The following is a 15,263-nucleotide window of genomic DNA, read 5'->3' on the forward strand; positions in this document are numbered from 1 at the left end:
CATATGCTGGTGCGGTTGGCCCTGGGTTCCTCATAATGCTGGACAATGGCAGACCTCATGTGGCTGGAGTGTGTCAGCAGTTCCTGCAAGATGGAGGCATTGAAGCTATGGACTGGCCCGCCCGTTCCCCAGACCTGAATCCGATTGAGCACATCTGGGACATCATGTCTCGCTCCATCCGCCAACGTCACGTTGCACCACAGACTGTCCAGGAGTTGGCGGATGCTTTAGTTCAGGTCTGGGAGGAGATCCCACAGGAGACCATCCGCAACCTCATCAGGAGCATGCCCAGGCGTTGTAGGGAGGTCATACAGGCACGTGGATATATATATATATATATATATATATATATATATATATATATAATATATATATATGTATGCCTTTTTGTCATTCTAGTAGTAGGGCCATAATTAAGACATGATTTGTTGAAACGTGTAGGTCTGTAAGCTATGATAGTTGCACATTTGCTGTATTCTTTGTGGAGCAGTGTTTTATATGGCTAATAAAAGCTAAATTTTAATATTTTTTCTACTAAACAAACCTTTACGCTGGATCATTTGCACTTTTCCCATGTCTGACTGCACTTACGTTTTGCCCTGGTACCACTTATCTGCATCTCCAGAAGTTTCCCATTTCTCTATTATACTCTTCAAATTACATTTTGAGACTTTCTCCTCCTGTTGTTGCACATATTTTTTTCCCTTCATCTGCACAGGTATCATTAATCTATCAACTATAATGGCCGTACCAGGTCCTGCAGGTCCTGTATCCCGTACACATGACGTGGGCAGTGCACGGCATGCCGCTAGTTTTTATTCTGAGTGCTCTTATATACGGTGGTAGTTTTACACAATGTTGAGCCTGTGATTTGCAGAGTGAAATGTCTGACTGCTAGAACAGAAGTATACGGCAGATTCTACAGCATGGATACATAAAGGACGTCCTGGGGGAATATACCTCCCTCCAACACTCGTCCAGTCCCTGCCTCACACTAGAGACATTTATAATAACTCCAGGACTATGGAGCTGGTCATTTTCTCATAATCTGTGGCCATTATTAGTGATCTCGCATTGTACGGTAATATCACCCTGGAGGTTGTGATGTATTTAGTGTAATAGCGCCATCTAGAATATACAGTATATATCAGGCGATACCATGCTTACTATAGTTAGTCGTCTTCTGTGCCCTCTATAGCTATCTATTATACTTTATATTTCTTTATAATAATTTATAATAAATTACTCGATAGTTTTACAGCTTTATGATGTTTATTAATCTGCTGAAATGATAAAAGAAAGTCGAACCTTACAGTGGACACAGGTGGAAGTGACCTCCATGATGGTGTAGGCTGAGGTGGAGCAAGTATTTAGTCAGTGGGGGATCAAGATGACGAGTATTCCCCAGGGTTCCCTGTTATCAGGGAGGGACCCGGTGTATGCAATCAAAAGATCTTATCCTCTGACCGGCTTTGTGCCATCAACAGGTAATGATCCTCTGTCCGGCTGTGTGCCATCAACAGGTAATGACCATCCGGCAGTCCGACATCAACTGGTCATCACCCTCCAGCTGTGTGCCATCAACAGGTAATGACCATCCGGCAGTGCGCCATCAACAGGTAATGACCCTCTGGCTATGGCCATCAATAGGTCATCACCCTCCGGCTGTGTTCCATCAACAGGTAATGACCATCCGGCAGTGTGCCATGAACAGGTAATGACCATCCAGCTGTGTGCCATCAACAGGTAATGACCATCCGGCAGTGCACCATCAACAGGTAATGACCCTCTGGCTATGGCCATCAATTGGTCATCACCCTCCGGCTGTGTGCCATCAATAGGTAATGACCATCCAGCAGTGCGCCATGAACAGGTAATGACCATCCGTCTGTGTGCCATCAACAGGTAATTATCCTCTGTCCGGCTGTGTGCCATCAACAGGTAATGACCCTCTGGCTATGGTCATCAATAGGTCATCACCCTCCGGCTGTGTGCCATCAACAGGTAATGACCCTCTGGCTATGGCCATCAATAGATCATCACCCTCCGGCTGTGTGCCATCAACAGGTAATGACCCTCTGGTTATGGCCATCAATAGGTCATCACCCTCCGGCTGTGTGCCATCAACAGGTAATGACCCTCTGGCTATGGCCATCAATAGATCATCACCCTCCGGCTGTGTGCCATCAACAGGTAATGACCCTCTGGCTATGGCCATCAATAGGTCATCACCCTCCGGCTGTGTGCCATCAAATGTTTTTATCTTCTGTCCAGTTTTGTGCCATCAAGAGGTAATGACCCTCCAGCTGTGGGCCATCAACAGGTCATCACCCTTCGGCATTTAGGCTTCTTGTTTTCTGTAAGATGCGATTCTTGAGTCTCCTGATGCTAAAAAATATTTAAAAAATCACCGATTAAACTAATAATCTATCTTGTACATAAGCATCACAATTTATAATCTATCTAGTGCATAAGTATGACAATTTAGCTCACAGAACATACACTATGGTAAAACATTAGACCCTACAAGCAGAAATTTGCTAAACTAACATAAATATAACTGACAAATCAGTAGAAAAATCGCTACCAATGGCACAGCTCTCTTCACATCAACCTGTAACCATAGTAGATAAGAAATAGAGGACAATGCTCATAGTCAGTTATCAACAATTCGGCATGGGGCATCCCACCAGAGACATTATAATATCTAGTAGATTATAGATGGCAATAGAATTTACCAACAAGCACATAGTACGCCAAACTCAAGTACATAGTATGCCAAACCTCGACACGTTTTCCTAAAATAGGTTCATCAGAAGCACATACTAGACAGTGATACTTAGCAAAGCGTTCATAGATATATGCGCCATATGATAAGGTGCTAAAGTGCAAGTGTGTGACAAAATATCCATGCGATTTCAGGTGCAATGCTGCATTGTATGTAGTAAGATGGTGCCCATCAGACAGCATGTATAGGACTAACCTGTGATGAAAACACGAGCAATGGGAAAGTTCAAGCAGTTGCCTTCTCAATCTTCCTCGCCTCTAAGACATCTAAGGAAACATCTTCTCCTCTTGATTTTGGGTTGAGGTGTTGTAGGCATTTCAGGCTCTGGCATTCTAGGTTCTGACATACTAGGTTCTGACATGGTAGGTTCTGGTGTTCTAGGTTCTGGTGCTCTTGGCTCTGGAATTCTGGGTTGTTGGCTTCTCTGAAAAATCAGTAACCTCTCTTTAAGCTCCGTTGAACTTCGAGCTCTTCTTCCTATATTGTTGTGAGGGATCATTCTGACCCAGACAATATCACTGAACGCCACTTTATAGTTGCAACTAGGAACCTTTTTCGCATCCTGCGGTGCAGGAGCCATGGATGGAGTAGAACATTTGCCATTGGGCAGGACAGGTGTTCTCCTGGAGTCTTGCTTCTGAATCTGAGGGATGCAAATCGGCTCCTTACAAGCACTTTGTTCCTTCAGAATGGTTTTGTTCTCAGGAGTTTTCTGATTGTTTCACCAGGTTCAGACATTGCCCACTTGCTCAGGACAAGACTTAAGGCCAAATACTCTAGTATTGTCAGTAGTGTCATCACCGCAACAAAAACTGCGTCACGGAAGAGCCAAAGAGGAAGATTGATGGAAGCTTGATAGGTGCTTCTTCTGAGATCCACGGGTAGTGGGTCATCCTATAATAAAGAAAAAAAACATAATAAAGTCCTGTATATTTATACCCAATCCAGTCAAACAGAGAGCCCTTGTTATTATACAGTGATGGATACATTATCAAGCAACTTTCAGAAATATCCCATTGAGAAGATCAGGAAGAAGTTTGGGATTCACCTCCAGGGTCCATGGAATATTATTTACAGTTGGACTTTCATATGACGGACGGTCACGTGTCCAGTATGAGAAGTCCTGCAAGAGGCGATATTCTCATTAGCTGATCCTTGTGACCTCCATATTGATGAGAACATACTCGCCCTCAGTGTACTGTAATGTGGGGGGTAGAGCAACGTAAAGCACAGAAATGATAGGATGATACTCATCATCTCCAGAGGTCTCTCAGCACCAAGGTATGGTCAATGAGATACAAGCTGCAGATGGGCCGAGGCTTCTAATATACCCAGGGGTGACATCACAAAGCCCTCTGTGACATCATTGCACAGTTCTATCCATCATGTCACTGATACTTTGGACCTAACTAAATGTCTAAAAGAGAACCCTTCCACATGATTTCCAATCACGGAGCAGCTTCAGTTTTTCAAGAAAAGTTTAAAAAATATAATCTGTGCTGTGATTGGTCACAATGGCACATGAAGCAGAACGTCTTTAGATCTTTTAAAGGGAAAGTGTCAGCAATTTTTTTACAATTGTAAAATTGTAAAGTATTTATATTTATATATAAATACACATATATATTTAAAAAGGTTTTAATGGTATAAAATCTGAAAAAAATATTTTAACTCTTTTGATGTTTTCATCTTGTAAACACTAGGGGGAGCAGCTGCTGATATTTCCATGAAAACAGAATACAGCTAGCTCGCATTACGACTGCAGTAAAAGTGGGCGGGATCTGCTCACATGGGTGTGATGTCACTCCTCCCCTTCTGGGCGTTTGCAAAAAGGTAAATGAGACTGTAGTTTAGGATCACAGTGTGGAGCGATCACTGGTGACTGCAAAGTGATATATAAGGGACAACACCAAAGTCATTAATCACTACAAGGACAAGGCAGGAATGTGGGAGTCAGAGGGGTCACCCCACACTTATATCCCCTCTGACTGTCACTTCCTAAGCTCCTTTCCCTGCCATAACCTCTTATTCCCGCAGGTAAATTCTTACAGGACCCCCCTCCCCATCCCCTTCCCCTGCCGCAGCTGATTCTAAACGTCCTCCATATGTAATAATAGACAGGTACTCACCGGCAGCCTATGGTAATTCACAGGGTAGAACAGGGTACAGCACAGAAACAATATGGCGATCCTCATTGTCTCCAGGGGGTATCTCAGCACCAAGATATGGCCAATGAGATATGAGCTCCAGGTGGATGGAGCCCCCTTATATACCCCAAGGGTGACATCACAACGCCCTCTGTGACATCATCACCCACAACATTCCGTCACATGACATCACCCAGCACCAGCATCATGTGACCCAGCATAAATAGAAAGTCCTTGTTGGCTATAGCAACTATTCAAAACTAAGTTTAAACTTTTCCAACAGCTAAAGGCGGCTCTGTGATGGCAGTTTCTTCTTGTGGACGGTTGTGATAAATCTGCAGAACATCTACATAACGCGACATGTAGAAAATCCTGTCTTTTCCCCTCTGTTCTTCCTCTGGTGCTACAGAGACGGATAGAAGGAGCTTTTCCAGACCTTACAGTGCACAATATGGGACCTAATCACTGATATCCCAGATCTCCTCAGTACAAGCATACCGCCAACCTATGAGGACTAGAAAGAGGGCGAAACCATGCGGCACGCGTAGTCTGGCCACGCCCCTATCCACACCCCAAGCCACGCCCTTTTTATGCCTTGGCAGGAGGAGATGTCTGTACAAAGCGCAAGTTATCAAAAGGCTGAAGGAACACTTTATCAACATGAATGAAGGTTTTGAAGGGCATCCACTGTCCCGGCACTACCGGAAGTTCCACAACCAATCTTATAAGGACACTAAGTTTTGTGGGATCCGATTAGTCCCCAGAAAATGGAGGGGAGGTGATTACCTGAGATTAATGTCGCGGATGGAATCCAAATGGATCTTCACATTAAATAGCTTGGCTCTGAAGGGCCTTAATCACGAGAGTCAGCTGTATGCCTTCAACTCGCAGCGGTATATACTGTATGTATTTTTTATCCCAGTACCAATTGAACATTTACATTGCACTTTTATGAACCTCCTTATATTTTATCAATATAATATGTCTTTTGGATATATTCCTTTGAATCCACCTATTTTATATATGTATTTGTTTCTATACATTGATACCCCTATTGGAGATACTATATAGTGTTTTTATTTTTCTCCTTCATTTTTTCCTTTTTATCTCTGGATGGTACTAAGTGCCGAATTTATACTATCCTGGTAATATACACTGATTAACAGACTGTTTTTTATAGCCATCAGAAATATAAGTATATAATTTTTATTCATTTTTAACTAATTGTGAAAGTTTGAACAAAGTCTTTTTTATTATTATTTTTTTCACACACAGTCTATTCTTATTGGAATTCTATCTTAGTTCTATTGCACCTCCATATGTCCTTTTGCACCGTCTTGTTAGTATTGGATCTTCCTCCATTTCTTTGGTTGTATTATCTTTGTGGGGGGCGTTTGGACTTTATTAGGTTACCAGTTTGACTACCAGCGAGAAGCTGACGAAGAGGAACTGTGAGTCCTCGAAACGCGTAGTTTTTTTTGGCCTATACAGGACATCGAAGGAGAAGGAGAGAGTCAAGGCACAGGGATAAGCCCTCCTGATATCCAGAAGATATATATAACCATATCATATTATTGATACAAAATATAAATGCACAGAGTCAATAAAATCATTTAAAAACACCAAACCCCATCCTTACTTTGCAGGATACCTATTCCAAAGGTGTATCTAGGTTTTCTGGCACCCGGTGCAGCAGGGGCTGGCTGGCACATTTTAGCCTGGGGGGCAAGCACACAGCAGTGGCCCATGAGTAGCGGCCCATCCTTAACATGTTTATTACCAGATGCATCATAAGCCTATATTCACACGACCGTATTGTCTAAGTGCTGCCCGTGAAAAAACCTGACAGCACTTGGACCAGTTCAGATGAGTGTTTGTAGTGGTCAGACATAGTACATATTATTCTTATGTATTACTTAATGTTGAGCGATACCTTCCGATATCGGGAAATATCGGATCGGATTGGATCGGACCGATACCAAAAAAGTATCGGATATCGCCGATTCCGATACCGGAAACCAATGCAAGTCAATGGGACGCTAATATCGGAATGCCATCCCAGCGTGAGAGAATTCTCCTGATTGTTTAAAAGCCGGCAGGCGCTAAAAAGCCGCCGGCTTTTAAACAATCACACAGCCCCATACTGCTTCCCCGCAGCCTCCCACCCCGATCCTGCGCTCCCCCCGCCACCTCACATCCCGATCGTAAGTTAGGACCGGGCGGGGAGCGCAGCACCAAGGAGCAGGGAGCGAAGGACCCAGGCGGGGAAGCCGGCAGGGAAAAGACTTCACCGCCGGCTTTCCCGTTTTGTGCTGCGCTCTCCCGCCGGTTATTTCAAATGAACAGCTGAGGTATCAGGTGATGCTGATCAGCTGTTCATTTGAAGTAGCTGCGGTGCCCTCAGAGGGTTCATGTGAGTTCATGCTTCACTGCATGAACTCACATGAACTTTCCCACGGCCGCACAGGTCAGCCTCACCTCCCAGACCATCAGACCCATCATGATTGGAGTGTGCGCGGGTGTCTGTGCGATGTGTGCGGGTGTGTGCGCGATGTCTGCCTGCAGGCAGACATAGGCCGATGTGACACTACTACTCACATCGGCCTTTGTCTGTCCCCCGTCCACTCGTGCCAGCAGGATCAGCTCGATGGGAGCAGTAGTTCCCATCAGCCTGATCCTGCTATTTAAACTGCCCCATATGTTATTTTTGCCCCTATACATCTTTTATGTTTTTAGGCCCCCCATATATTTTTTTTGTTTTTGGTCCCCAATAAATTTTAAATACATTTTTCATTGGTGGCCAGTGGTTACCTAAAATAAATTAGTTCATACATTACCTGATCGCCACCTAAAATAAAGTAAAAAATAAAAAACTACACCTATACAGCCTCCAGACGTAACCACCATCCAAGAGACTCTCGCACCCTGCGGGAGATGACGACACAGCGATCCAGCGAAGTCGGCGATCGGTCCCAACGGGTCAGAATAAGATCTTGGAGATCCCGGGAATGAAATTGTGCAAACGGCACCGCTTCCATTGCTGCCACCATCAGACCCAGAAGGTGCATGCACTTCCGAAGGGACATCGCCCTCACCGACCTCATAGCCTGGACGTGGTGACGAAGGTTCGCTTGTTTGTCCGGAGGGAGGGACACCACTGCCCGTACTGTGTCGAAATGCATCCCCAAGAACAGGATTGACTGCGACGGCTCCAATGACGACTTCTTCCAATTGACCAGCCACCCGAAGTCTTCCAGGTGCTGAAGGGAGAGATCGCGAGCTGTCACTGCCTCCTCCGCTGTGGGCGCCACAATTAACAGGTCGTCCAGGTAGGGGAGAATCGGAACTCCTTGCTTTCGAAGGAGCGCCATGAGCGGCGCCAGAACATTTGTAAAAACCCTGGGCGCCGAGACCAACCCGAAAGGTAGGGCCACAAATTGGTAATGGGCCTGCCCTATGGCGAAACGCAGGAAGCACTGGTGAGCCCTGCCAACAGGGACATGCAAATAGGCGTCGCGGATGTCGATCGACACCAAAAAATCGTACTGCGACAAGGCCGCCACGACGGGGCTAAGAGACTCCATACGGAATTTCCGGATTCGGACATGAAGATTCAAATCCTTGAGGTCCAGAATGGGATGAAACTTGTCCTCCTTTTTTGGGGACCACAAAAAGGTTAGAGTAAAAACCCCCTTCCCCGGTCCTCCGGCGGAAACAGAACCACTACACCCTGCTGCAGAAGAGAGTTGACCTCCCGCAGCAGAGCAGCAGCCAGCTTGGGCACGGACGGGATGCGAGACTGACGAAACCTGTCCGGGGGTAGAGAGTGAAACTCTATGAAATAGCCCGCTGACACAACCCGTGTCACCCAGGCGTCTGATTCGTGGGACGCCCAAACCGACCCGAATTGTAGCAGCCGACCTCCCACCCGAGAGCCCTCGAGAGGGATCCTGGCGTCAGTCCGCCTTAGCGGGCTTTTTGTCAGCCTCCCTTTTGTCCCGACGGAAATGCTGTTTCCAGGGAGTACGGGATTTCTGGGTGGACTTCTTACTGGAAGACGAGGGACGACCCAATCTCCAAGAGGGCTGATCGAATCGTCCCCTGGGTCGAAAGGACCGACGACCACTACCGGCACTTGACCTGTCAGACGTAGAGGCCGCTGCTTTCCGCTGTGGCAAAGCCACATCCTTGGCCTTAGCAATCAGCTCCGTGAGGTCCGAACCAAAAAGCAGACCGCCCTTGTACGCCAGAGTAAGCAAACCTTGTTTGGATACTGCGTCTCCAGTCCACTGTTTGAGCCACAGTGCTCTACTGACTGTGACGGCCGAGGCTTGAGCCCTGGACAGAAACAAAGTAGTATCCAGCACTGCGTCTCTGCTATATCGGGCCACCTCTTCCAACAGCTGGAAGAGCCTTTCCACATCAGACAGCGGAGTCCCATCTTGCCATGCTGACCGCAGCTGATCCAACCATCTCAGGGAAGCCTCACCAGTATAATGTTAGGTGTCAGGCATGTGCTGGGCATGAAATTGGGTCAGAATCATCTGTGGATTCTGTGGTCTCCCATTCTGGTCCAGCCAGGGCAGACACTGCTCAGCATCACCATCTGGCCCAACGCCTAACTAGTGCACTAGATGTACAGGCTGTCCCCACATGGCCCCCAAGGCCGCTCGGAATCCATGACCCACGGCCTCGTAGATGGACTTCGCCGCTAACTCCGTCCTTCTGTCCAGCGGATCCTGTAGACTCGCCTTCCCTTTAACCGGAAGCAAAGAAGATTTGCTCAGCTGAGACAATGGCACGTCCACTTCAGGAGAGGGGACCCAATTAGCGATCGTCTCTGTGGAGCAGGGATACAGGGCATCAAAAAACCGCATCCCTTGGAAGCGCTTATCCGGACACAGGCATTCTCTCTCCACCGCCTCGTTAAGTTCATCGTGCGCTGGCAGTGTCGAACGAGCCTGACGCGACTCCTGATACAGCCGGGCCGACTTGCCCGGCCTCGTCACCTCTTCAGACAGCTATAACACTTCCCGCATGGCTCCAATAAGAGCATCCACGTGGCCTGAAAGCGAAGCCGAGCGACCCTGCCGATCCTCTTCATCAGAATCGGAGATCTCACCAGCAGAGCTTGTCGGTGAATCCGAAGCCTTTGATGCGCTGCGCGGAGGAGACAGCGCCACCACAGGCCTGTGGCGCTTCTTTCCCCGCGCCGGTAGGGACTTAGCTGATACCCAGTGACCCAGGAGGTCAGACAGACTGTCAATGGAGCGAGTGAGCGCTTTAACATCACTGAGGCCCCTGACCAGAGACGAACCTGACGCCGTCAACCCCGGCATATCAGATACGCGTGACCGATCCTGAAGCGGGCCGGGAGAGAGGTCCGCGCCGCCTGGACCCTGATCCGACATGCCCCCTACTCAGTAGCGAGCGTCGCGGAAAGAGCAGTAATAACCCCTTACAAGAGCACAGTAACCGGGGAAGTGAGATCCTGCTATCACAGCCTGTTCCCACAAAACAATTTACCAAGCACTGAAGGGTTAAAGATTCTCCTTAGAGGGAGAAAAGCTACCCCAGCATTGCAGAAAAAAGGTTTTCTGATGATGGCCAGAAGGGGTTAATGCTGCTGAACACGCAATGCACCTTGCCTTAAAAGGACTAAGGTGTGCATGCAGCAGAGAAGACAGCAGCGTTCTGTGCTGTAGAGATGAGACAAACAGATGACTCACCAGCTTCCTGGAGCCTGTGTGTGAGAGCGGAGAGCAGGGGGCAGGGAGAGGACAGCGCTGAGCTACGTGAGGCAATGGCCGTTTGCAGAGCCGAAGAGAAGGAAGGCAGGAGGGGGGCGGGGACTGCCCAGCGCGCGCTTTCCAGGTGCTTCCTGTCTGCACAGACGATGGCAGGCAGCCAAGAACATAAGCCACGCCCCCCGTTACACTAACGGAGCCCGCGCTCCTCTGACCCGCTCCCCTGCTAACAGCAGCGGTGATGTGCATTCTCCAGTATTACACCTCTGCCTGAAAAGACAAAAGGTGCAGTCACCATAAGACAGTAACACACACACACACAGGGCACTTACCCAGCTGAGCGCCACAGGGACCCCCAGGGATGTGTGACGCCATGGCCCTTCGCTCCCCCCCACGGCGGAGCTTGCAGGGACCCCTAGATGCAGTGTGCGTCTCCGCCAGGGAGCACCCTGTATCCCCCGGGGCCGGCAGGCTTATGCGGGGACCTCCTTAGGGGGTACGCAGATCCGCCAGGGGAGGGCCAGGGGTCCCAGCAGCGCTGAGACCCCCTGAGACCTCTAGACCACGGGGGGTCCAGGTCTCCTGGTAAAAATAAAAAATTCTTCTGAGGAGCTGCAAAGCTTACGCCTTCTGAACCTTCAACGCACATCATTTAGCATGGTTTTCCTGTGTAAACAGGCTTCTAAACCTCCGACAATCAGTAAATATTTACCAGTTAGTGGTGGTTTACTGCCACTAATCTGTCTGTGTAAATGGAGTATTAGTGGGCAAAGCAAAAATTCCAAGATTTTAGGATTTTATTTTTATATGTAACCTCTCACCGCATTAGGATGTGAATGAACATCCTGAGAAGGAGCCTGCGTGTGTGGAGGTGGCTCAGGAACTCCACAAGAAGCTGATGGTGTCTGTTAACTATTTTGAATGTGCGCTGTTAATCGATGGGTTACCACAGCAGCCGGGGGCCAGCTTAAGCAGAGGCGTTCATAGAAATCATGGGGCCCCATACCAAGAGTCTATATTGATGGACTAGGCAGGGTTAAAACATATTGATGCAGTCACACAAGGGCCTACTTTCCAACTTTTAAATACAGGGAGAGGACATGTTTTGTGGCTTGGACACAGAAATAATGCCCCTGCTACTGATTCCTCTTGTTTGCACACACTGATACCATTTTAATAAACCCCATAGAGTATGCTGCCCTCCACACACGGTGCGATACCTCGGAGTGAATCTCCTGTCATAATTTTCTCCCACAGTAGTCCTTACATGGACAACATGATGACCCCATGGCAAACCCCACCAGTATAATGCACCTACACAACTCCCCCCCCCACACACACACACAGTATGATGCTCTTACAGCCCCCCACACATATACACACACAGTATGATGTCTTCCACAGTTCGCTCACACAGTATGATGGCCCCCAACAGTTCGCTCACACAGTATGATGGCCCCCAACAGTTCGCTCACACAGTATGATGGCCGCCCCACATCATGTATGATGGATCCCACAGTATACGCTTTTCTTGTTGCCAAAATAAAAAAAAACTCCGCACAGAGGGCCCGATCTAGTGACGTCATTGCACCTGCAGTGCTGAGACTTCGAGCACAGACGTACAGGCTGAATGATGAGGAACAAAGGCCATCTTTCAAAGAATGATATGCGGAAGAAGAAAGCCCTGTAGCATCAGGCTTTCCCAGCTAATGAGCGCCATAGTGGCCACGTGGTCTACCGCTATGGGCAAAATGCCTTTACCTTTAAGGCCCATCTTAGTACTTTTTACAGCAGACTGAGTGCCATAGGCAACCATGATTTCTAGTAAATACCGCAATACTGTGGTATTACAGTATATATAAGCAATCCAAGGATCACATGTTTAAGTCCACTAATGGGTACAAAAAAAATGAAAAAAAAATAAAAAGTCAAAATATAAAAAATAGATAATTTTTAACTATCCCACGTTTTCCCTATTAAAAACAAAGAAACGGAAAAAAAAACATTTGGTATCGCCACATCCGTAAAAGTCAGATGTATCAAAGTATGGAATTATGGTAATTAACCTTTACGGTAAACATTGCAGAAAAAAAAAATCAAAATGCCAAAATTGTGGGTTCTTTGTCACCTCACTTAACAAAAAAAATCCAATACAAAGCTAGCAAAACGTTATATGTGCTCCAAATTGGTATCAATAAAAACGTCAGCTCCATAAACACAAAAAGCGCTTAAATAAAAAACTCCCTGGTTCTTAGAGAGTTAAAATAGCGATCACAAGACGTTATGTCACCAAACTCATTAAGGCCTAGTACATTAATGGTGCCACAGGAACGGGCAACAGCGAAAAATGTTATTTGCAAATCTACTTTCAGCGTATGTATGTTGGCCCTTGAGGACATTGCACACGCTGCTGCCAATTCATAGTTTTCCATGAACGTTTATTTTGTGCATAGGGTAAAAGAATACATAAAAGATATTTCTTATAGATGGCAGCTAGCGTTATATTACTCCTGGTTTAGGAGCTGTGACTCTCACAATCCCTCCAGGTGAGCACCTCAAATTATTTCTTTCCCCCTCCACTGTTTTTTTTCCCTATGTTCTGTGCGCTCTATTCCCTAAACAGCTCCATTTTCAATGGACAAATCATGATGTCTAGAGATCTCAATATTCTCCTTGTCAGAGGTGCCCCCATGAGGGTTGTCAGAAGATCTCAAAAACAGCAGGTGTTGTGGGGTGTGCCTGGCATACAATAGTTAGTGCCTACCAGGGTAGAACATCCGGTGAGCAGGTGGCGGAGTCATGGGCGCCCAAGGCTCATTGATACTTGTGTGGAACGAAAGGTACAGTAGCCCCAGCTGGTCCGGTGCTGCAGAAGAAATACTGTGGCACATATTGCTGAAAAATTAAGTTTTGGCTATGAAGAAAAGATGTCAGGATAAAGTATTGCAGCTTATTACATATGGAGATGCACACTGGTCATTGTCATGCTGACCCGGTTACAGCCAAAAGCACCTACAAGGGTATATGGGCATCAGAACTGAACCATAGAGTAATAGAAGAAAGGGTTCTGGTCTGATGAATCATGTTTTCTTGTACATCACGTAGATGGGTAGAGGTGTATAACTTACCTGGGGAGAAACATGGCCTCCAGGCGCACCTTAGGAAGAAGGCAAACTCCGGGGAAGTAATCTATAGTTGTATGTGCCAAACATTACATTTTATCACCCTTTTGGAATTTTTTTATATAAAGTGACCAACCCCAATATAATAAATAATACAGAATTTTACAATTTCATTGTACAATTTTTAAGTCATATCCGCACTTGGAGTATCCTACACAACCCTATATATATATATATATATATATATATATATATACAGTCATGGCCAAAAGTATTGAGAATGAGACAAATAGTAATTTTTCCAAAGTTTACTGCTTCATTTTTTGTAATGGCAATTTGCATATACTCCTGAATGTCAAAGAGTGATCAGCTTAACAGCAATTACTGTACTTGCAAAGTCAATATTTGCCCAGAAAATGAACTTTAACCCCCAAAACACATTTCAACATCATTGCAGTCCTGCCTTAAAAGGAGCAGCTAACATCGTTTTAGTGATTGATCCATTAACACAGGTGTGGGTGTTGATGAGGACAGGGCTGGCGATCAATCAGTCATGATTAAGTAAGAATGACATCACTGCACACTTTAAAAGGAGGCTGGTTCTTGGTATCATTGTTTCTCTTCAGTTAACCATGGTTATCTCTAAAGAAACACGTGCAGCCATCATTGCACTGCACAAAAATGGCCTAACAGGGAAGAGTATCGCAGCTACAAAAATTGCACCTCAGTCAACAATCTATCGCATCATCAAGAACTTCAAGGAGAGAGCTTCCATTGTTGTCAAAAAGGCTCCAGGGCGCCCAAGAAAGACCAGCAAGCGCCAGGACCGTATCTTAAAACTGTTTCAGCTGTGGGATCGGACTACCAGCAGTGCCGAGCTTGCTCAGGAATGGCAGCAGGCTGGTGTGAGTGCTTCTGCACGCACTGTGAGGCGGAGACTCTTTGAGCAAGGGCTGGATTCAAGGAGGGCAGCAAAGAAGCCACTTCTCTCCAGAAAAAACATCAGGGACCGACTGATTTTCTGCAAAAGGTACAGGGAGTGGACTGCTGAGGACTGGGGCAAAATCATTTTCTCTGATGAATCCCTTTTTCGATTGTTTGGGACATCTGGAAAACAGCTTATTCGGAGAAGAGGTGAGCGCTACCACCAGTCTTGTCTCATGCCAACTGTAAAGCATCCTGAAACCATTCATGTGTGGGGTTGCTTCTCAGCCAAGGGAATCGGCTCACTCACAGTCTTGCCTAAAACACAGCCATGAATAAAGAATGGTACCAGAATGTCCTCCAAGAGCAACTTCTCCCAACCGTCCAAGAGCGGTTTGGCGCCCAACAATGCCTTTTCCAGCATGATGGAGCACCTTGCCCTAAAGCAAAGGTGATAACTAAATGGCTCATGGAACAAAACATAGAGATTTTGGGTCCATGGCCTGGAAACTCCCCAGATCTTAATCCCATTGAG

The sequence above is a fragment of the Phyllobates terribilis genome, unplaced genomic scaffold (genome assembly GCF_046119375.1).
Source record: "Phyllobates terribilis strain yellow unplaced genomic scaffold, ASM4611937v1 Scaffold_131__1_contigs__length_4997060, whole genome shotgun sequence".
In the NCBI taxonomy this organism is placed as follows: Eukaryota; Metazoa; Chordata; class Amphibia; order Anura; family Dendrobatidae; genus Phyllobates; species Phyllobates terribilis.